Source organism: Dama dama, chromosome 4 (genome assembly GCF_033118175.1).
Source record: "Dama dama isolate Ldn47 chromosome 4, ASM3311817v1, whole genome shotgun sequence".
Classification (NCBI taxonomy): domain Eukaryota; kingdom Metazoa; phylum Chordata; class Mammalia; order Artiodactyla; family Cervidae; genus Dama; species Dama dama.
The window spans coordinates 39,258,536-39,280,469 of NC_083684.1; positions in this window are offsets into that span (position 1 = coordinate 39,258,536).

The window sequence follows — 21,934 nt, forward strand, 5'->3', positions numbered from 1 at the left end:
GAAAACCCCATGGCCCCAGACATAAAGAGAAGTTGCCATTGCCATTTATGAAGGAGTCATGATTTCTGGGCTGCTGGAGGCTGCAAGGAGAAGATGAGTGGGTGCTATCTAGTGATTTGCTATGGGAGTTGTGAGCCTGAAGAGCAGGGAACATCCAGGCTCAGAGAGTGGTTGGACTGATGGGAGGAAAAACTGAGGCATATGCACAGGCCAGACACCAGGGTGGGGTGAAGAAGTTTTCTCTCCATGGCTCCCGTGAGCCCAGGGGGAGCGGGGGAACCAACTAACCATGTGCCAAACATGCAGTCCCTAAAAGTGCCCACCTCCTGCTGGTGTTCAGGGAGTTCTGCAGAGCCACGAAGACTGAGGTCAGATGCTCACGGGCCTGCCTTGTCCCTGGCAAGGCTGCCAAAGGGGCTTCCTCTTCACAAACGACACTAATTAATTTGTGATCCCTGGCAGGGGGTCCGCCACACTCTGCACCTGCCAAGCTAATTATGAAACGGCTGGCTCACAGCCCCAGGTGATGCCAGCACAGGCACCAGCAGCTGGAGGTAACAACAATGACTGCAAGAGAAAATGAATGGAAAGTCAGGCTTGTTGATAATGATAGTGATCATCACACTAACAGTTGTTTATCCAGCTCCTGTAAGGTGCCCTGTACCTTACAGACATTACCCCCAATATTCCCAGTGACCCTAAAGGTTATCATTAGCATCCTTTTCCAAACCGGGAAGCTGAAGTTCAGAGAGGTGAGGAATTTGTGTGAGGTCACACAGTAGATTTAAATTAGGAGTGCAAGGATGGCATACTCCAAGGCCCGTGTTCTCACAGTGCCATACACCTCCTAAGGGGTCCCTTGCCCCATTGTTGGGGGGACTTCAGTCCCCCCACAGCTAGACAAGGTTGAGTCCCTCAGTTTCCAGGAACAAAGCCTGGGTTATCACCCACATCAGTGGCTGGCTGGGCTCCAACAGCAACTCAATGAGAGCCCACTTTCCAGGGACAGAGGCTTGGGGTGGGGACCATTGAGAAGATAGATTGCACTTATTTTATTCCCAGGCCTCTGTCCTGCAAGCAGGTGCCAGCTTCCCCCTACTGAGGTCTCAAAACTATGCGTGTTCCACCTGATGAGCTCTGCAGCAAAGAGTAGTTAATTAAACTCCTACTGTGTGCCTCTAGCCTCATTCAAGTCACATGGAGGTGAACAGTAAGGGAAAAAGCAGATATGAAAATGGGCAGAGATAAAAAGAGGGCGGGCTGTGATCAGCACTCAGCAATCAAGACAAAGGGTGGTGGGAGTGCAGAAGAAGGGAGGCTGACGGCCCTGAGAGGAGGCTGGGGGACGAGGAAGCCTGTCTGTGGGACCTGGAGAAGCAGGTGGGCTGTGCGCGTGTGGAGTTGAGGCAGGAGGTACTCAAGGCAGAGGAACTAGTGGGAGCAAAGGTGCAGAGATGGGTCTGCTCAAGACAAGGTGTTCATTCATACACTCCACAAATAGTTCATCCAGGAAGCCGAGGGCACAGGAAGGGAGAGTGACGGAGGGGTCCTGAACGCCAAGCCACACAGATATAGCCCCAGGGCAACAGCGAGGTTTGAAGGGTACTGGAAGGTGCAGAAGTCATCACACAATCAGGGCCAGTGGCTGGAGAAGCCAACAGTGGGTGGAGAGGACTGGGCCGGTGAGGTGATGCTGAGCTTTGTCAGCCCTGCATCCCGTTGGCCCCTGAGCATCCTGGGACCAGAGGGAGACAGTGGCCCCCTCCCCTGCTGCCATCACAGGAGGACGGGCTGCCTGAGCCCCAGCCCTGAAACCTGCACCGGGCTTGAAATCTTCACTTCCCAATTCCTATAAATGATAGCACTTTTTCTTTCTCTCCACTCATTTACGTGGGGTCTTTGACATTCTCCTCATCAGAGAGAAAAATCATCTACAAATAGAACAGCACAGCAGCATATCATATTTGAGTATTAGGAGAATAAAACTGGCTCAGAGGAAAAAAGCTTATTTCAAGCTAATGCGGCACCAGTGTGTGCGTACGTATACACACACCCACCCACCCCTCTGAGAGGATGCCCACCAGGGGGCCCCTGAGAGGCCCAGAGAGTAGCAGGGAGGTTGGAAAATGCCCCCAGAGGACCTGCAAGGGCAGGGCGTTGGGGCAGAGTTAGGAGGTGTAGTGGGGGAGGGGCTGGGGTTCCCCACATTTACTGGGGGGCCTGGGGGCCCTGGCTCCTGCCTCTCCCCAACCACCATGACTCTCATGCCTGAGCAAGGTGTCAAAAAGTCAGAGTCACTCTATCCAAATCGGAGGTGGCGCCTGGGAACCTGTATTTTTACTGGCTCTTCCAGGTCATTTAATGCCCATACAGGTTTGGGAAAGCACACTCCAGCCTTGCCCTCCCAGTAGGAGGGACTGGCCTCCTCTCCCTGCCCAGGCCCACTTTCAAGGCCTCTTGGGGTCCCTTAAGGGACCCCACGCCTCATTCTGAAAGCCCTGTGCTGGGGATAAGATCCTGAGCCCTGCCTGGTTTCTTGGGGTGGGTGGGGAGTGTCCCTTGTGTGTAGGCTGAGTGGCAGTAATGCCTCTGACCCTGGGATGTTCTGATTACCTTGAGTTCCTAGCTTGAAGTTCAAGCCTTTTCTTCTACATCTGAGGAGGGGATGGGTCAGAGAGCCCTGGACCCAGACCCTTAGCTTCCCCAGGTGTCCCTTGTGGGCTACCTCTATCCCCCAAATCTGATGAAAATCCCCCCAAAAATCCTATGTCCTTAGCTGGGGGAAACTAACGAGCCTTGGCTGCAACCCTCCTCCTCTTCCCTGGACATGGTGTGGGGGAAGGAGACACTGAACCTGGTAAAGTCTCCTTACTAATGAACCCTGTACACATTTATGTTTCTTTTATTAAGGGTTTTTTTTTTTTTAATTAATGAAGCTCTTTCTAGTCCACTGATTACAAACAAGTGGCTACAAAGGTAAAGCCACTTAATACTCTTAACACAATAAACAATCATGAAACAAGGACCCTCACTTGCTGAGGGTCTGCTGTGTGCCAGACCCTGTCATGGAAGCTTATTGAACAAGGGTAGTTCTCACCCCTCAGCAGCAGACCTGAGTAGCCCGGCAGTTTTTTTAAAATGCAGATGCCCAGACCCCGCTCCCCCGAAATTCTGATGAAATCCACGCAGGCTGGTCTCTTGGTGGACCCAGGCACTGATACTTGTTTTAATCATCATCGTGATTCCAAGCGGAATACCAGGAGTGAGAACCGCAGACTTGATTCCAGCCAGGTTTGAGTTACTAGTGTCCCTTTATGCAAACATGGGAACAGGGGCCCAGGGGATTTAGGGAGAGGTGGAGGTGGGAGGAGGGGATACAGAGCAGGGGGGTAACCAGACTCAGGAACTGGCCTGGCTGTTTGGGGGGGAGCGCTGCCCCCACCCTTGCACTAAGCAGATCTCATCTAAGGGAGAGGATGGAGGGGGTGGTCTTGAGCCACTCACAGCAAGTCACCGGTGGTTGGCTCTGGGATAGAGGAAACAGCAAAAGAAGAGGATGCCCAGGTAGGTGTCCCTGCCTGCTTTTGCACCCACCTCCCCACAACACTGGCTGGCAGTCGCCCCAGACAACAGCCACGCTGGGCTCCCATACCTTCCCGAGGGCCGGGCTGCAGCCGCAGATCGCAGCTGGCTGGGTGGGGCTGACGGGGCTGAGGCAGGAAGTAAGAACAAATTTCAGAGAGGATCCAACCGGGAGGGGGCGGGGAGCAGCCCTTGTGAATAAAATGGGGGTGGGGGAGGGGGCAGTGCTCCCGCCCCACCCCCCATGATCCCGCTTCAATTCCCACAACCGGCAGTGGGGTAATAGCCAGGATATATAATTAGCAGCTGTTATTACACTAGCATGTGTGATACATGTTGATGAGGCGCCTGGGTCTGTGAGAAAGCTTCAGGCCAGGGAAGCAGTGGAAAGATGGTGGGGTGGGGTAGAGGGCCCTGGGCTGAGCCTCTGGACCTCTCAGAGTGGCCCCAATGCACCCAGGACACCCCCCTCCCCGCCCACTGACCACCCACCGGCCGGCCACCCCTGGGGCACCGTCTTCCTCTTAGGTGGGGTGAAGCACGCCCTGCTGCCCTCTCAGTCTGCTGGACCTGATAACCGCTCCCCCTCAGCACATCATTCCAGGGGAGCGGTGGTACTTAACATTCCCCGTCAAGCTCTCAGAAGACGTTCTGCGTGTTAATCAATTCAGGACACTTTGGGATTCTGAGCAGCTGGTTATTTCAAAGCAGCATTTCACACGGTCCAGTGGGCAAACCCTGCCCAGAACTGAGACCAGAGAGGCCTCGGCTCTCAGGGCAGTTTTTTCCAGGTCTGCTGGGGCAGAAGCAAGTTGCACCCCCAAAACCATCAGCCCGCTTATTTACAAAGTAGGGTCTTTAAGGCTGGAGGAGGGATACAGTGTCTCCTGGGGTGCTGGGGGGCAGGGGTTCTAAGCCACAACTCCCAGTGTCTTCATGAGCCACGCATGTCTCACGCAGTGCGTGTGGAAACACAGACTCCAGGGTCCCAGTCCTGCTCTGCTGAAGGACTGCAGGGAGGCCTGAGAATCTGTATTTGTAACACGTTTCTTCCCCTGCCCCACAACCCCGATGATGTGGATTCACACTGATGTGTGGGAAGCCTGAACCTAAAGATGTGGTGAGAAGCCACATGGTCACCAGAGAGAACAGCCAGATGCTAAGGGGGACTTGTTCAGAGGCCCAGAGGCCAAGCTCCCACAGTGGCCAGACCCTCCCCGTGTACAATCTCATTTAAGCCTTACAGCTCAGGCAAGGCGCGGGGCCTCCATCACCACCTTGCCGAGTAGAAACCCAGGGTCACACAGGTTCAGCTCTCAGCACAGCTGCGTCACTTCCTCTCAGAGACAGTCAGGCTCAGCGGAGCCCGTAGTCACAGCACTTGAAACTGCTGGAAATCACTTTGTTCAGGGGTGTGTCTGTGTCCACAATGACCTGGACAAGATCCTGTGTCACTTCAACCGCAACACTGAGCCTGGTTGCTCCCTGTGGATGGAGGCGATAAGGTCAGGGTTCACGCTCAGGTTTGGTGACTCCAGAGGCAAGGCCCACCCCGGGCAAGGTGCGACCAGGGCAGGCAGGTGCCCCGACTCCAAGCAGGGCACCAGGCGTGCACATCAGCCCCGCCCTCAAGGCCCTGCCCATCGAGGAGCGTGCGCAGAAACATGAAGCTGCCTAGGGTCATCGTTCCCGGTCTGCAGAGGAAGAGGCCGAGGTCAAGGAGGCAAGTGAGCGACCCAGCGCTTCCCAACAGAGGAACAGCAGGCTGCCGCCCACACATGCTCTTGCCCCCTCCACTGTCCGGGATGGGATTCTTCCCTGCGGGGAATCTGGGCACTGCATCGCACCTGGGACTGAGTTCAGCCAACATCCAGCTCTCCAGGGTTCTGGAAGGGGCTGCTGAGCGAGGCGAGGCCAGAGAGGAATGTAGGCAAACAGCCCAGTCACGTCCCCCGGCCAAAGACAATGCAGTCAAGCCTCCTTCTCAGAGAGACTAATATTTATGCTGCATGTAAAGCGGCTGCGGCAGCTGGTCCACAGCGAGGCCTTCGAGCCCGCCCCACCGGCGCCGGCTCGGGCCCAGAAAATGGACTTTTAACAAGCGGCAAACGAACATGTCAAGCCCAATCATTCCACAGCGGGCGACCAGGCCTGTCGGGGGTGGGGAAGAGCCGAGGGACAGCGCCCCAATTGCAGAGCTGTCCCCGGCAGTGCCGACTCCTCCTGTGTGTGGAAACCAGCTTGGCCCCTGGACCCTTCAGTCCAACCCTCGACACGCCGGGCCTGCACAAAGGCCCCAGGGGAGCCAGGGTGGGGGGTGGGTAGGGTTGGGAGGGCGGGGGAAGGCGTCAGGGGCAGCTCGGGGGTGACACTCGGGGTCAGGGGACAGGCTGGGCCTCTGGGAAGGGCGGGGCAGGAGCAGAGCCTCACACAGGCTTCAACAGGCCAGTCTACAGCCCCAGAGCCAGGGGGCTGCTGTCCCTTCTCCCCGCTCAGGGCGCCAGGGCAGCAGGAACCTTCAGGCTCTTCTCTCGGAAAAGCTCCGAGGAAGAGTCCCTGACCCAGGGAAGACCACGGGAGGTCTTAGAGCTGGCGGACAGCTCAGACACTCCTGACAGGCCCATGGACAGCTCCACTTTGCAGGCACAGCGTCAATCACTAGAGGGTGCTGGGGACCACCTCTGACTGTCCCCCACAGACCCCCAGCCCCCAGGCCACCTCTTCCTGCAGCCCTGACCTCAGTGGCCTTGGCACAGGGCTGTCGTCTGGACGGTAGCTTCCAGATGAGGAAGAAGCGCTTCTCCCTGAATCCCAGGGTCAAGCCCAGCCAAGTCTCAGCTGAATAAATGTGGAGAGGGCCCCTACCGCATGGCAGCCGTCGGCCTGGGGCCTGGCCTCTGCCGAGCTCTTCAGATGCCACGATGTCCCTGACAGAGGACATCAACATCACCACTTTAACAGGAAAACAGGCCAGTGGTGCCCAGAGGCTAACTGAACTCACACAGGGCATACCCAGAGCAGTCCAGGACAGCCCAGAACACCCCAGGACACACCCAGGGCAGCCCAGGACACCCTAGGACAGCCTAGGACACCCCATGACAGCTCAGGACACCCCAGGACACCCCCAGGGAAGCCCAGGACACCCCAGGGACAGCTCAGGACACCCTAGACAGCCCAGGACACTCCAGCACAGCCCAGGACAGCTCAGGACACCCCCCAGGGCAGCCCAGGATGCCCCATGACAGCTCAGGACACCCCATGACACCCCAGGCCAGCTCAGGACACCCCATGACAGCCCAGGATACCCCATGATAGCTCAGAACACCTCAGGACACCCCAGGACACCCTAGGACAGCCCAGGACACCCCCAGGACAGCCCAGGACAGGCACATTCAGCACACCAGGACTAGCAGCCCGGGGCCCTTCTCCCAGCCCTCCCCACCTGTGCTCACTTAGGCGCTGTGTGTCTACAACTGCAGCAGAGAAGTTGCTTCCTTTTCATACACAGGCATCGTCCCTTTTAAAACTGACCAACAGAAACTAGCCCCATTTACGCAGGTGATTATCCCTCACCTGCTTGGATTCTGCAGTGACTAGCCATCTGACCTCCACTACCTCGCCTCCCCTCTTCCCTAAACCTCAGTGTACATCCCGACTTTAGGCGGTGACTGGGTGGTGGATGGACACTGCCCACATTCAGATCTCCTGCCAGGCGGCTGCTCAGTGGTCATCGTGAGACCTCCCTTGGGGACAGCAGCTTTCCTCAGCCTGCCCCCCCCAGCTCTGTTCTGAAGGAGAGGAGGAGGCCCCTGTGGCAGGACCAGGGTCAGGCTTAAAGCAGGCTCTGGGGCAGACAGGCCCTCTGGGGGTGCCTGAATCACGCCAGCACAGAAGGGAGAGGGTGCCTGCAGGCCTGTCGATCTCTGGAAGAATTAGCTCCAGATCAGGATTGTAACTGAAGTGCACTTCCCCCAAGAAACAGACGTGGCAAGCAGGAGTCATGGAGAAGGTTAGGATTGGAGGGTGGCATTGTTAGAGGCTTTGAGGTAGAGCCACCTCTCTCCTTCCACAGTTGGGGAAACCAAAGGGAGGAACAGGGACCTGCCCATGACCACACAGTAACTTATGGTCCTGTCAGGGCTGCAAACACTACCCAGGGGCACAGCTCACAGGCACCCAGACACTGACCCATCCACCTGCCCATCCACCAGCAGCCTGAGGCTCCAGGGCCCACCCCAACCCCCTCCACCCCCACCTCCCCACCCCAGCCACAGGAGTCAGGTGCAGTCAGCTCTCCCTCTCCAGGGCCACCCAGCTACTGCAGGGTTTTAAGGTGAGTTCTTCCGTCTTTTTCTAATTGAAATATTATTAGTAACATACAACATGATATTAGTTTCAGGCGTACATGATTCAATATTTGTATATATTGCAAAATGATCACCACCGTTAAGTCAACATTCATCATTACACAGATTCACAAATTTTCTTTCTTGTGATGAGAACTTTAAACATCTACTCTTAGCAGCTTTAAACTATTCAATCCAATATTATTAACTACAGTCACCATGCTGCATATTACTTCACCAGAACTTATTTATCTTGTAACTGGATGTTTGTATCTTTTGACCCCCTTTACCTATTTCACCCATCCCTCACCACCACCTATGGCAACTACCAATCTGTTCTCTGTATCTGTGAGTTTGGGTGTTTGTTATTTCTTTGATTCCCCGTGTAAGTGAGATCATATAGCATTTGTCTTTCTCTGACTTATTTCACTTAACATGATGTCCTCAACGTCCATCCATGTTGTCGCAAATGGCAAGACACCCTTCTTTTTCTTTCATTTTTAATGAAGAGAGAGATTGAGTTGGTGCGTGAGCTACAGAACTGAGCAGGGGGTCCGAAAAAAGGACAGATGGGGCTCTGCCTCACAGCAGGACCCCACTCACTCCAGAGACCTCAGTGGATGCCAAGTCCTAAGGGAAACAAGGCGGCATCACTGACAGTCTTACAGAGGAGAGAACCAGCACCAGACACAGCAGACAAAAGCGCAGGAGGTCCTGTTCCATGTGAGTTTCAGACAAACAACGGATAATTTTTATAAGTATATTTGTTTCCTAGAGTTGCTGGGACAAGGAGCACAAACTGGGTGGCTTTAATTAGCCTTTCACAGTCCTGGTGGCTGGAAGTCGGAAGTCGCGGTGTGGGCAGGGCCACGCTCTCCCTGGAGTACCTGGGGGAGACTCTGCCCCGCACCTTTCCCTCCGCGTCCCGTGCTGCCATCAGCCCGAGGCTGGCCCACGTGCAGCGCTGACCTCGGCCTCTGTCACCTCCGCATCCCGTGCTGCCATCAGCCCGAGGCTGGCCCACATGCAGTGCTGACCTCGGCCTCTGTCACCTCCGCGTCCCGTGCTGCCATCAGCCTGAGGCTGGCCCACGTGCAGCGAGGACCTCTGCCTCTGTCACCACGTGACGCTCTCTCCACGTCTCCACATCCCCACGCAGCCACCTTCCCTTTCTGGGTCTCTTTTCCTCTCCTTACGAGGACACCAGTCACGTTGAGTTTAGGGCACACCCTACTCCAGTATGACCTCATCTTCACCTGATTACATCTGCAAAGGTCCTATTTCCAAGTGAGGTCTTATTCACAGGCACCAGGGGTTGGGACTGGGGCGCATTTTGCAGAGAGACACAATTCACAGCAGGATTGGCCCAAATACTGCACTAGACACACTTATTTCCATCTTAGTCCATTTGGGTTGCTATAACAAAATACCCTCGCCTGGCTGGCTAAAACAACAAACACTTTTTTCTCACAGTCCCAGAGGCTGGGTCATCCAAGATCAAGGCACCAGCATACTCAATGTCTGAGAAAGGCTCACTTCCTGGTTCATAGCCAGTCTTCTCTGTGTCTGCTTACGGTGAAAGGGGCCAGGGAGCCCTCTAGGGTCCCTTTAATAAGGGCACTAATCCCATTCATGAGGGCCCCACCCTCATGACTTAACAACTCCCAACACCACATTGAGGGTTAGGCTGCAACATATGAAATTTTGGCAGACACAAACATTCAGCCTGTTGTAAGAACAGAAAAAAAAAAAGTATTTGTTCTTTATCAGAAATTCAAATGTAACAGAGCATCCTATATTTAATCTGGCAACCCTATACTGACATCATGTGATCCTCCACAAAGCTCCACAAACTGGCTCCTGGCTCTGCCCTCTTGGAAGTCAATTATTTCACAAGAGGGACAAATGATGGGGAGGAGAAATGGACTATGAACAGAAGGTTAGTGTCCAAAGACACCAGAAAGTGACAGAAGATGAGGGTGGAATGGAAGCTGAGAGGGACCACCTGCTGTGTGTCCAGGTCTGTGGGGGGCACTCAGGAGCGACAAAGATACCCCAAAGGCAAGGTAAGGCAGGTGCTGCAATGTCTTCAATGACCAGAGGGTGTGCAGAATAAGATGGGTGCTCCAGGCAGTGCACCCGCATAGGACCTGAGCATGTGGTTTGAGAGACCATCACCTCTCCATCGATGGGGGCCTTAGCCCTTTAGACCCATCAACTCTGCCCCAGGGGAGCATCCCTGAGCATCACTGAGCTCTGCAAGTCCCAGGAAATGCACCCAGGATGCCCCAGTCCCACCTGGTCCCTGAATCCACCTTGGCATCATCACACATGATAGGCCGTCACCTGCTAGGTCTCCCTGAGGGTCCATCTGGGGAGAGAGACCTGGTGGGCAGCAGGAGAGACAGGCCTGGCTTCCTGACCTGGAGGACTGGCTGGCACTTCAAGTGAGGCAAGGCTCAACACAGAATTCAAGTTGACTGAAACCTGTCTAACGGCCCCTCGTGAGTTAGGGTGGAGGTTGATCTCACTGGTGGGGTTCCACGGGGCTTCGGGGTTAGGGGTTTCTCATCTGCTGAGAAGTTAGTACTGAAACGAGGGAGACAGCAGAGCTACAGGCTCAAAATGAAGATCTGAAAGCTAAGAAAGAAGGCAGGGTAACCTCGCTGACCTCCATCCACATTGACAAACTTTATTGAGGGCTTCCTTAACAGAGTACCAGATAACTTCACCTGCATTCTCTCTCTAAACTGGAAGGGCTGGGAGGGCGAAGGTTCCCAGCAGGGTGCCCCACGTATTGCGTTGCTACATTAAACTAAAGGGCAAGTATCAGAGTGACCAGAGAATGCTACAGCTAAAAGCCACCTTTGGGCCATGTCCAGAGTAGGCCTAAATGATATGTGGCCATGACCCAGCTGGCGTGAGTAGGGCTGTGGTGGCCCCCACCTCTTAGAATGAACCACGCAATGTGGAGGGGAATCTTTGCAGCCAGGCTTATGGCAGAAGGACACTGCCTGTGCTTCCAAGCTCTCAGCAGAGACCACACATATGAGAGCAGGCAAGCAGGATAGATGCAGCTCATCGAGGGGCCCGAGGAAGTTGAAACATCTGCCTCTAAATACAGACTCAGCAGCAAAGTGACAAGGCCAGCGCAGGGCAGAGGGAGCTGGATGTTCATCCCTCAGAAAACCTCCTCCGGGACCCACATAAAAACCAGTCCCATTCCAAATCCTCCTGCTGCCCGCTGCAGACCCAGCACCCATGCACTTACAAACCACATGCACGTGCGTGTTCTCAGTCCCACCTATCTGCACACAGGACAGCGTGCGCACCTCACACACAGATCGGCACTTAGGCACACGCATCCTTCCACGGACACCAGCACCTGCGCTCACACACACCAACCCAGGACCGCACCCTGGGTCCCCTGGGTTTACACACACAGGGCTCTCACTCACAATGCCCAACTCTGCAACTGCACTCACGGCATATACTTAAAGCATTTCCCTGGCTCTCCAGTGGAAAATGCATTTCTTCTCACACTTTCTGGATCTGCTATCTTCAACTTGGTGCCAATTTCCCTTTAAAAGATGGCACCCAAGAAAGACCGAGAACCTAGAGAGGGAAATAAATCACAGGCTGACGGGTGCTGGCCCCAGAGTGTCCCTCTGGTGTGACTGACACTGTTAACAGGCTGTCTTGGGGGCCAGCATGAAAGGGCAAGGACACAGGGCACTATCTGAATAGAAATATCGCGGTGGCACTGAGGCCAGCGAAAATGAACAGCAAGAGGGCTCACGGCCCACAGGAGGCAGGCGTGGGGACAGTGAGGCTAGCTGGTTAGCAGAGCAGAGGGGGAACGGGGCAGAAGCACCCGTGAATGAGCCCAGGGCCACCTGCCACGACGGTGACTGCACACGTCAGCAGGGGCGGGGGTGGGCATCTGGGTGACTTTCTGGAAAACACTCTGGCAGCTTGTGCCCTCATCAGGAAGTGAGACTTCTGCCCCTTGGCATGCAGGCAGGGTGCACAGAACAAGGTAGTTGACGAAACTCCCACTAAAACGGGAGAAATCAGGAATACCTGAGAAGGTAATCAGCTTGCTGGGGCTGCCACAACAAAGTATTGGGTTGGCCAAAAAGTTCATTCAGGTTTTTCTATAAGACATTACGGCCAACCCAACACCACAATCAAGGGGCTTAAACAACAGAGACGGACTGTCTCCAGGATCTGGGGATTGCACGTCAGATTCGAGGTGCGGGCAGGTTTAGTTCCCTCCAAGGACTGGGAACAAAGGATCTGCTCCAGGCTCTCTCCTTGGCTTAGAGACGGCGGTCTTCCCCCTTCTTCCTTCATGTGCTTTTCCTGCTATGCATGTAGTATACAGATTTCCCTGTTTTCTAAGGACACCAGTCATGCTGGAGTAGGAGCCACCCTGAGGACCTCATTTTACTTGATTCCCTCTGTCATCTCCAAATAAGGTCACATTCTGACTCTGGGGATGTCAAGAACACACCTCACAGCACCCCAAGACCAAGCCACCACCTTAGCAGCAGGACTGACCACGATGTGGGAGTGAAGTGTGGCCTGTGGTCCTGGCCTGAGCAGGTCAGCAGACAGACAGACAGACCCTGGTTCCAGGGCACATCTCACAGTTGTCACAGAAAATCAAGGCTCCACCGTGTTTTCAAGATTTCTATGCTGTGTTTTTAATGTTTTCATTTTTCACTTATTTTCCTTGTGAAATAATCTTTCTAGAAGGAAGAATGCCTTTATGTACGTTCCTAACTGAGAAGGGGCACCGTGGTGTGTGCTGGTCGGGCTCATTCAAACTCGATCTGTGAGGCCCATGTGGGCTCATCTTCACAGAGCTAGTGAAAGAAGCCAACCTTCTATAAAAATCGAAGATAACAACTTTAAGTAAACAAACAGTTTTCGACAAATTTTCTTAACAAATTTAGTTTCCCATCACGAATACTCAGTCTCAAAAGTGAAAGTCGACAGTCCTTGAAACTATTAGAAGAAACCTTTTGATATTTTAGGAACACTCCCTGTCCCCTCAGGAAATGCACTTGGACAGAAAATTGACTTTATGACAACAAGATACAGAATAAATATGGCTTTCTCTTGAACTCCATGACAACTGGTTATGTAAATATTTGTTGCACTTGCTGTATCTATCTAAATAAAAGCTAATGACTAATTCAGGGTTCTGCATCCTTCAAAGTAATTGTGTCCACTCCAGGTACCCAGTCCTGAAGCTGGAAGCCTCTGACCTCAACTTAATTTTAATAAAAGTCGGATTTTATTTATTTTTTTTTTAAGTCGGATTTTAAAAGTGCTTGGAATTCATCATTTTTTAAAAAATTTGTACTGGAGTGTAGCTAATTTACAATGTGTTAGTCTCGGGTCAGTCAGTTAGTCAGTTTAGTCGCTCAGTCGTGTCGGACTCTTTGTGACCCCATGAATCGCAGCACGCCAGGCCTCCCTGTCCATCACAAACTCCCGGAGTTTACTCAAACTCATGCCCATCGAATCGGTGATGCCATCCAGCCATCTCATCCTCTGTCGTCCCCTTCTCCTCCTGCCCCCAATCCCTCCCAGCAGCAGGGTCTCGGGTAGCTTCTAGCAAAGACGCCTGGGGCATCTTTCTTGGAAGCTGTGACCTTGAGGGGGTCTTGCGGCAAATTAACTAAGACAAAGCCAGGTTCAGAAGCAGAGATGGAGGGGTGCTAGCCAGCCTGGGTTAGAATCACAGCTCTGCCCCACACTAACCACGTGGCCTTGTGTAAAGCACATTCATCTTTCTCTGAGCCTCAGTTTTCTCATTTGTAAAATGGGGACAATAATAGTACCAGTTCTATTAGACTGCTGTGAGAATTAAATAAGATGATATGTGGGTGATGAATGTTATGATGTGTCTTCTGCTTCAGATATGAAAGCCTTATTTCTGCTGGAAGACAGCCTCCAGCTGTCAGCCCTCTTTGTCGGGAGGTGGGGTACCTCAGGGGCAGAAAACTGCCTTGTCCAAGGTCCCATCTCTTTCCGGGGCAGCTTGTGCTAATGACTGATCAATGTAAGGGTATAACAGTTCATGCCCTTGTGGCCACTCAACCAGCTCCAGAGAACCATCCCAACTTCAGAGCTTCCCATGGGCCGGCTGAGCTCTTTGTCAGGACTACATCACAGCTCAAGTCCCCCTCTGCTGTCTGCTCTGTCCGCCTTCCTTCCCCTGGTACTAAGCCCAAAACACCCCCTCCTCTTTCATGAAAATCCTGCCTTCAAGTATCTGACTCAGAGCCTGCTTCCCCAGGAAAAAGAATATGTAACAAGGTGTGAAGTGTGTAGAAAAGTACCTGGCACAGAGTGAGCATCATCTAAGTGCACTGTAAATAAAAGGGTAGAAGATGCAGGACCACATTATGTCTTCCATGCCTTGGGAGTCAAGTGGAGTCTGAATCCAAACTTGCCTTTAGAGACAGAAGCTTTGGGGAAGATCTTAGAATGGGAAGGAGGGAACATAATCATACTGCATGCCCCCGTACCAGGGGCCCCTAACACAACTCCCTCGGAAGGAAAGCAGAAGGTAAACATTTGGGGGCTGGTCTATACCTCTCCGCCTTGAAGCCCTGTGGCAGAGATGGGTGCAAAGGTGGGAGCCATGGAACTCACTTCCTGGTTTTTTCAAATTCCATTTTAGCAGAGATCTCTGGATGCTTCCTGCTGTTGTAGCTCAGTGTTGTTACCAGATCAGGAACATGTGGGGCAAACAGAAGAGCAGAATTTAGACCAGAGTCTAAGAGACATCTAGGGCAGTTCTTAGCCAAAGGTGCCTAGGGCAGGATATGAGTTTCTCATTTAAAACTTTCAAATCCCCAGCCTTTCAAGCTTTTCACTGTGATATGGGGCCCACTCCCAGCCAAGGGATAGTAAGACTGGCCACAGAGAGCCTGACTCTTACCGCTACTCAACTTGGACAAGTATTTACTATCCCCATCAAAAACCAGATGTCATGGGCATGAGACTACTGATAATGATTAAAAAAGGGGGGAGCTATATATGCAGGGGAAGCCCAGAAATAACAGATATCAATTCTGTCTGGAGCAATGAGGGTGGGCTTCCTGGAGGAGGTGATGTTAAAAGTGGATTTTGACAGATGAATAGAAGTTCTACAACCACACAAAGTACAAAGGGATTTCTAGGTGAAAGAAACAGCACATCCATTGACACCTAGACACATACAAGCAGGGGATGTTCAAGAAAAGTTTAGCTCATTTGGTTGGGCTGCATTTTGGAGCATTGAGAACTGGCTTGAGAGGAAGTCGGAGAATCACACAGGAAATCTGCCCATGGCTGGCCCAGAGTCCCAGATCAAAGAAGCTGAACTTTACTATGAAGATGATGGGGTACCCACAGGAACTCTTGAGCAGGATACTGACCAGACCAGACATGGTTTTTGGAAATACAACTCAGGTGGCTGGCATGGGGGATGTGGTGAAGGGCTCAACCAGCCACGAGACATACCTTTCCAGTTTGGGCTGATCAACTAGGAAGCAAAACCTTGGGTTGTGCACATCTACATGAAAGCCCAATGACAAACACAGTTTGAAAAGGACAGAAGGCCCACAGTTGGAGGAAGCCAGGGAGCTGGAGCAGTTTTCTCTTAAACAGCTGTGGTGCACAAGCGTTTGGATTTGGCTTGATTATTTAAATGAAATGTACTTCTCGCTGCCTCTCCTTGTTTTATGTCAACATTGAAGGTGGCCACAACACTCTCCAAACGATCTCGGGGCTTTCTGAGCCAACAGCAGACGCTCGGCCATGAGCCGCAGCTGGAGGGCCTGTTTCTGCGAAATTTCCAGTCATAAAAGGACCCAGATGTTCTGAGATGATTTTCTTGGTGCTGAAAAGATGCCAATTCTTAGAAAAGAACTGCCAAAAAGATGGGTGTCTTAGAGCGGGTTCCCTGGGAAACTCTGGGATGGATCTTTGCACACAGGAGGCTTAGTGGGGAGCGTTTCTGGGAGATATGCTTGAAAGGAAGAGAAGAAAGTAGGGCTGGGTGGAGGGAGAAGCTGACCTGCAATGCAGCAGCTGAGGTCTCAGCCAATCCTATGAAAGCTTTGGAGCTGGGGAGGCAGGTCTTTGTATCATGCGTACTGGCTGCGGGGGACCATAATGCTGCACGAGGCAATTCCCAGTGAGAGATGCAGCTGGGGACTGATACACTCAGCAGCCGAGGGACGGGGATGTGAGCCCTCAAGGTGGGGAACTGGGCCAAGCACCCCAGTATTCACCACAATGTGACCTATCTACATCAGCCTGTGGTCCACAAGACCACAAATGTGCAGCTAGAGCTAGATTCGGGGACAAGGGAGGAGGAGGGGACCACTTGCTCAATTCAGTCCACAGACGATGGTCCCTGTGGTCCTCTGGGTCAGCAAGGTGATGTCCAAGCTCCAGAACGGCCTTGAGGGACAATGACGCCAGGAGCCTATGAGCATCTACAAAGCCCAGATGGAGACCCAGGATCACTCCAGACCGCTCATCTAGGGGGATCCACCCAGACAAATGTCATCAATGTTTTTACAAGATTACATGTCAGTCAAGGTACCACCAGACTCAACTGTGAAACTTGTCAAAAAATGTACATGCCTCCCCACCCCCACCCCAGTTTCTGCTTCAGAAAATCTGGGATGAACCTGGGAATCCATATACAATTGACCTCTAAACAAGGCAGGGCTTCAGGGCATTGACCCCCGACCTCAGACAGTCAAAAATCCAAGTGTAACTTTACAGTCAGCCCTCCATGTAAGCGGTTCCATACCTGCAGAGTCAACACCTGCTGATCGCGCAGTGCTGTGGTATGCACTTACTGAAAAAAATCTTAGTGTAAGCAAAAAATTTGGTACAGTTCCTGTATTGTTCAAGGGTCAATTGTGTTTCAGGAGCTACATGGTTGATTCTGACGTGCAGGCCTCTTTGTGACCTCTCTCCTAGGCCAGCCCAGATTGACCAGTGTTCACACTCAGGTAGCCCTGGGGTCATAGATTCAAAGGCCCAGAGGGCTCCAGCAGGCATCACTGTTACATAAAATGAGTGGTGTGGGGACCTCATCAACATAGATGGCAAAGGGTACAGGAGCCCACCTTGGGGATCGGGACTCAGCTCCAACTGAGAGTTGATGTTAATAAATGGGAATGGGGTCTCTGTGAGACCAGAGCTTTCCAGATAAACTAGAAATCTGGGTTTTTATGTGAAATCTCCTGATGTTAAAAGGCTGGCATCTAATTCAAATATCCTTAAACTTTCTGTAAGCCACATAAAACCAATCTATAGGCCTGATTCTGTTCTTGGGGTACCAACTCATGGCTTCTGGTTTAGATGCCCCCATAATGAGCAGGCTGAACAGTCCTACACAGAACAGGGGAGGCCATGGATTGAGTAATAGGGATGATTCTGAATTAGGCTAGCTATCCTGGAGTTGACAGCATGGGTAGGTTTAGAAGGAACTGTATAGGCCACTGAATGTGACAGCGTGGACAGTCCCAGGTTGGACAGTGTAGACCTGTGATTCCCAGTGGGGGTGATTTTGCCCTCAAGGGGCCTTGTCAATGCCTGATATTTTCTACTGTCACAACTCAAGGTGGGTAGAAGCCTGGGATGCTGCTAAATGTCCTGCAAGGCACAGGGCAGCCACCCTCATCCCTAACAAAGTATCCATCCAAAGAGTCAACAGTGCCACCACCAAGAAACAAGGGTGTAGACCATCCTGGATGAAAGCCTGGACAATCCTGGGAAGAAGGGTGTAGAACTGCTCAGTCAAAATGGTAACCTCTAGCCACCTAAGATGAGTGAGTGTTGCAATGTCACTAGTGAAGCTAAGGGCTTCCCCGATGGCTCGGTGGGTAAAGAATCCTCCTGCAATACAGGAGACACAGGAGATGCAGGTTTGATCCCTGGATCAGGAAGATCCCCTAGAGAAGGAAATGGCAACCTGCTCCAGTATTCTTGTGTGGGAAATCCCACGGACAGAGGAACCTGGCAGACTACAGTCCAAAAGGTCACAAAGAGTCGGACACAACTAAGCATGCACACATATAGTGAAGCTAAGGAACTAAATCTTTCATTCTAATTTAATTTACATGTTATGAAATCTACATTCTAACCAAGTATTTCAAGTGAAATATTAACCTCTAAATTAAGATGTGCTCTAAGTATGAAATACACAGCAAATCTCAAAGACACAATGCAGAAAAAGGTAAATGACCTCATTGATCATTTTTATATTGAGTACATGTTGATAACATTTTCAATCTGGTGAGTTAAATAGACATTATTAAAATTGATTTCACCTGTTTTTTTTCACCTTTTGGGATGTGGCTACGGGAGAACTCTGAATGTGTGGCGCATGTTGTATTTCTATTGGACAGAGCTGATGCAGAGCATCTTGAATCTCAAGCTCAGATCGTCTTGACTTGGGAAGAACAGATCACCTTGAATTCACTGACATGAATAACTCTGGTTGAACAATGTAGACCATTCTGAGTCTGTTGGTATGGATAGGCAGGGTGGATGGGAAGGGTGGCAGAGATGGGGATACAATGGAAGGGGAGGAGAGGAGAGATGACCTGAGGAGGGGGCAGGAGGGGAGGTGACACAAGAGTATCTGGTCCTCACCAGTTTGTACTTCCCGTGACCTAAATGAACGGGGAGGCCCTGAAGGGTTTTAGCAAGCACATAATGTGATTAGATTTGTGTTTCAGGACAAGTCCTCTGGCAACAGAATGAGAAATGAACTGGAAAAAAAGACAAGTCTGGCTTTTCTGCAGAAGATACCCCAGCAGAGACTGACTGGATTTTGCTCCCCTTTGCATCTCTCATACCACCTGGCACACGGTGAATGAACAAATTCATGAACAAATAAACACCTGAATGAACAAATCAATGCCTCTAATATTCTGTTCCCCAGTTCAAGGCCACACCTGAGCATTGCCTAGCAGCTAGCAACACCTTTGTCTTTTCTTTCCTGAGTACAAATTATTCTCAGCTCCCACTCTCCTGCATAAAAAAAAAAGAGGAAAAAGATATCATTTCTTGGAAAGAAAAACCTATCTGTGGCTGCTTTCCCTTTTCAAGTTCTTAAGCAAGAATATGTCGTTCAGAGAGAGAGATTAAAGATGGGAAACTCAGCATTCATGTCCCCCAAATAATCTATTTCTTTTCTGGGCAAAGAGATGAGAAGAGACGGTGCAGGTGACCAGAACCTCCAGCAGCTCAGAACAGGCCCCTGGGGAGACACAGGGGAAAAGAGGGACCCATCCAGCCATAGGGAACAGGCTCTTCCTGTGGTGGGACAGGGGGTGGGGTAGGGCACAGTCCCAGGAACCCAACACCCGGGGCTGCTGGATTCCAGGCTGTGCAACCCTCAGCAAGCCTGCACAATCTCTCTGGGCTCATCCTGCTCCCCAGGGGTGGTTACTTTAACTCAGGCACAGCACTGGTGACCTGCAAGAAGTCTTCAGAGTCCAGAAGCACCAGGTGGCTCTAGTGGTAAGGGATCTGCCTGCCAACACAGGCGATGTAAGAGACGCAAGTTCAACCCAGGGTTGAGAAGATTGCCTGGCGGAGGAAATGGCAAGCCACTCCAGTATTCTTGTTGGGAGAATCCCAAGGACAGAGGAGCCTGGCAGGCTATGGTCCATGGGGTTGCAAAGAGTCCAACACGACTGACCATTTGACCACAGCATGGGCATTGATGGGAGGGGCAGAGGAGCAAATACAGGGACAGCAGACAGGAGCCTTGGTGTCCCCTGAAGTGAAAAATAAACAAATGTTCATTCTTGATTGGGGGGGGGGTCTTCTCTGCCCCTCTCTTCCACAAGAAGGGGCTGGTATCTGGAAGGCAAAATATTTACTGAACACTTGCTGTGTGCTGCCCCACTCAGCATCTGCTACAAGGGTCCCCTGCCACATGCCAGAAACTGCTCCCCAACTCTGGTGTATTCTCACCCCATCCTGCACCCTGCAGCCCCGTCCCCATCTCTGCTAGATTCCCTTCTCCCTGTCCCCCTACCCTGGGGTCTTCACAGGCTGTAGTACCGCCTTCTCCTTGATGCTTCCCTGACCTCATGGGTCTCCTTGTTCTGAATGCTTACCGCTTTTTAAATACCGACCAATCGCCCATAGTGCAAGACATCTGCACAATCAAAATTGGCTTCATCTTCATAACAAGCTTTTGAAGCTGACTACAGAATTATCCTAACTCTTCAGATGAGGACAATAAGGATCAGGGGGTTCAGGTATCCAGGCAGTAGCTGGAGAAGACTCGGGATGTGCCCTCCTCCACCTTGTCACCAGCATCTCCGTCCCCCACACCTCCCCCATCCATGCAAGCTGGTGCCATAAGGCCAGAAGAACACAGACGTTGGAGCAGACAAACCTGGGTTCAAAACCTGACTCTGCCACTCACTGGCTTTGGGATCTGAGTAGCTTCCCTCATCTAAGAGGGACTCAGACTGCAAACTGGGGAACGGTCATCCCAGTCCCACGGAGTAGCTGAAAGGGGGAGACAAGGTTGTGTGCACAAAGCTCCTTGCACAGGGTCAAAAGAGACAGCTGCTGTCATCACTGTGAGAGTGGATGAGTGCAGAGGCCCAGAGATGCCAAGCAACTTGCCCAAGACTCCAAGGCAGGCTGGCAGTGGAACAGGGCTTCTCCCAGGTTTCAGGTTGTTCATTTTCCCTCTATTTCTTGCTGCAGTTGGTTTCAGAACAAAGCAGGCTGAGCAGCCCTGAGCCTAACTTCTGCAGAGACTCACAAATGAGGATTTTTTGCCTTAGACTTGGATCTGCTTCCAGAGCCACCATACACCGCCCCCCACTCCCTTCCCCATCTCAGATGAAGATGATAAAGCTCAGCAGCAATGACTCTTCTGGCCCATCCCCCTGAGGCTGGCTGGGTGTTTAGTCACAACAAAACCTCTGGCAGGAGATTCAGACGATACAATGGGCACTTAGGGAGTGCTGGATATATTACACCCATTGTTTCCCTCCAGTGTCCCTGTGAAGAAGGTCAATAGCTCCCAATACTGGAGTTCATCGGTAAAAGAAAAGAAAAAAATGGGGAGGAGCAAAGAAAGAGTTGTCTGATGCTTTATTGTTTACACAAAATTGGATGGTACCACTTTCACTGTTTGAAAGCCTCTAGTGATGCCCTCTAGTGGTAGATCTTATATAGCAGCCACGGATCATCAAAGAAGCAACCTGCTGCTGCTGCTAAGTCGCTTTAGTCGTGTCCGACTCTGTGCGACCCCATAGATGGCAGCCCACCAGGCTCCTTCGTCCCTGGGATTCTCAAGGCAAGAACACTGGAGTGGGTTGCCATTTCCTTCTCCAACGCATGAATGTGAAAAGTCAAAGTGAAGTCGCTCAGTCATGTCTGACCTTTAATGACCCCATGGATTGCAGCCTACCGGGCTCCTCCGTCCATGGGATTTTCCAAGCAAGAGTACTGGAGTGGGGTGCCATTGCCTTCTCCGGAAAAAGCAAGAGAGTTCCAGAAAAATATCTATTTTTGCTTTATCGACTATGCCAAAGCCTTTGACCATGTGGATCACAACAAACTGTGGAAAATTCTTAAAGAGATAGGAGTACTAGACCATCTGACCCACCTCCTGAGAAATCTGTATGCAGGTCAAGAAGCAACAGTTAGAACCAGACAAGCAACAACAGCCTGGTTGCAAATCGGGAAAGGAGTATGTCAAAGCCATACATTGTCACCCTGCTTATTTAACTTCTATGCATAGTACACCATGAGAAATTCCAGGCTGGACGGAGCACAAGCTGGAATCAAGATTGCCAGGAGAAATATCAATAACCTCAGATATGCAGATGACACCACCCTTATGGCAGAAAGTGAAGAAGAACTAAAGAGCCACTTGATGAAAGTGCAAGATGAGAGTGAAAAATCTTGGCTTAAAATTCAACATTCAGAAAACTAAGATT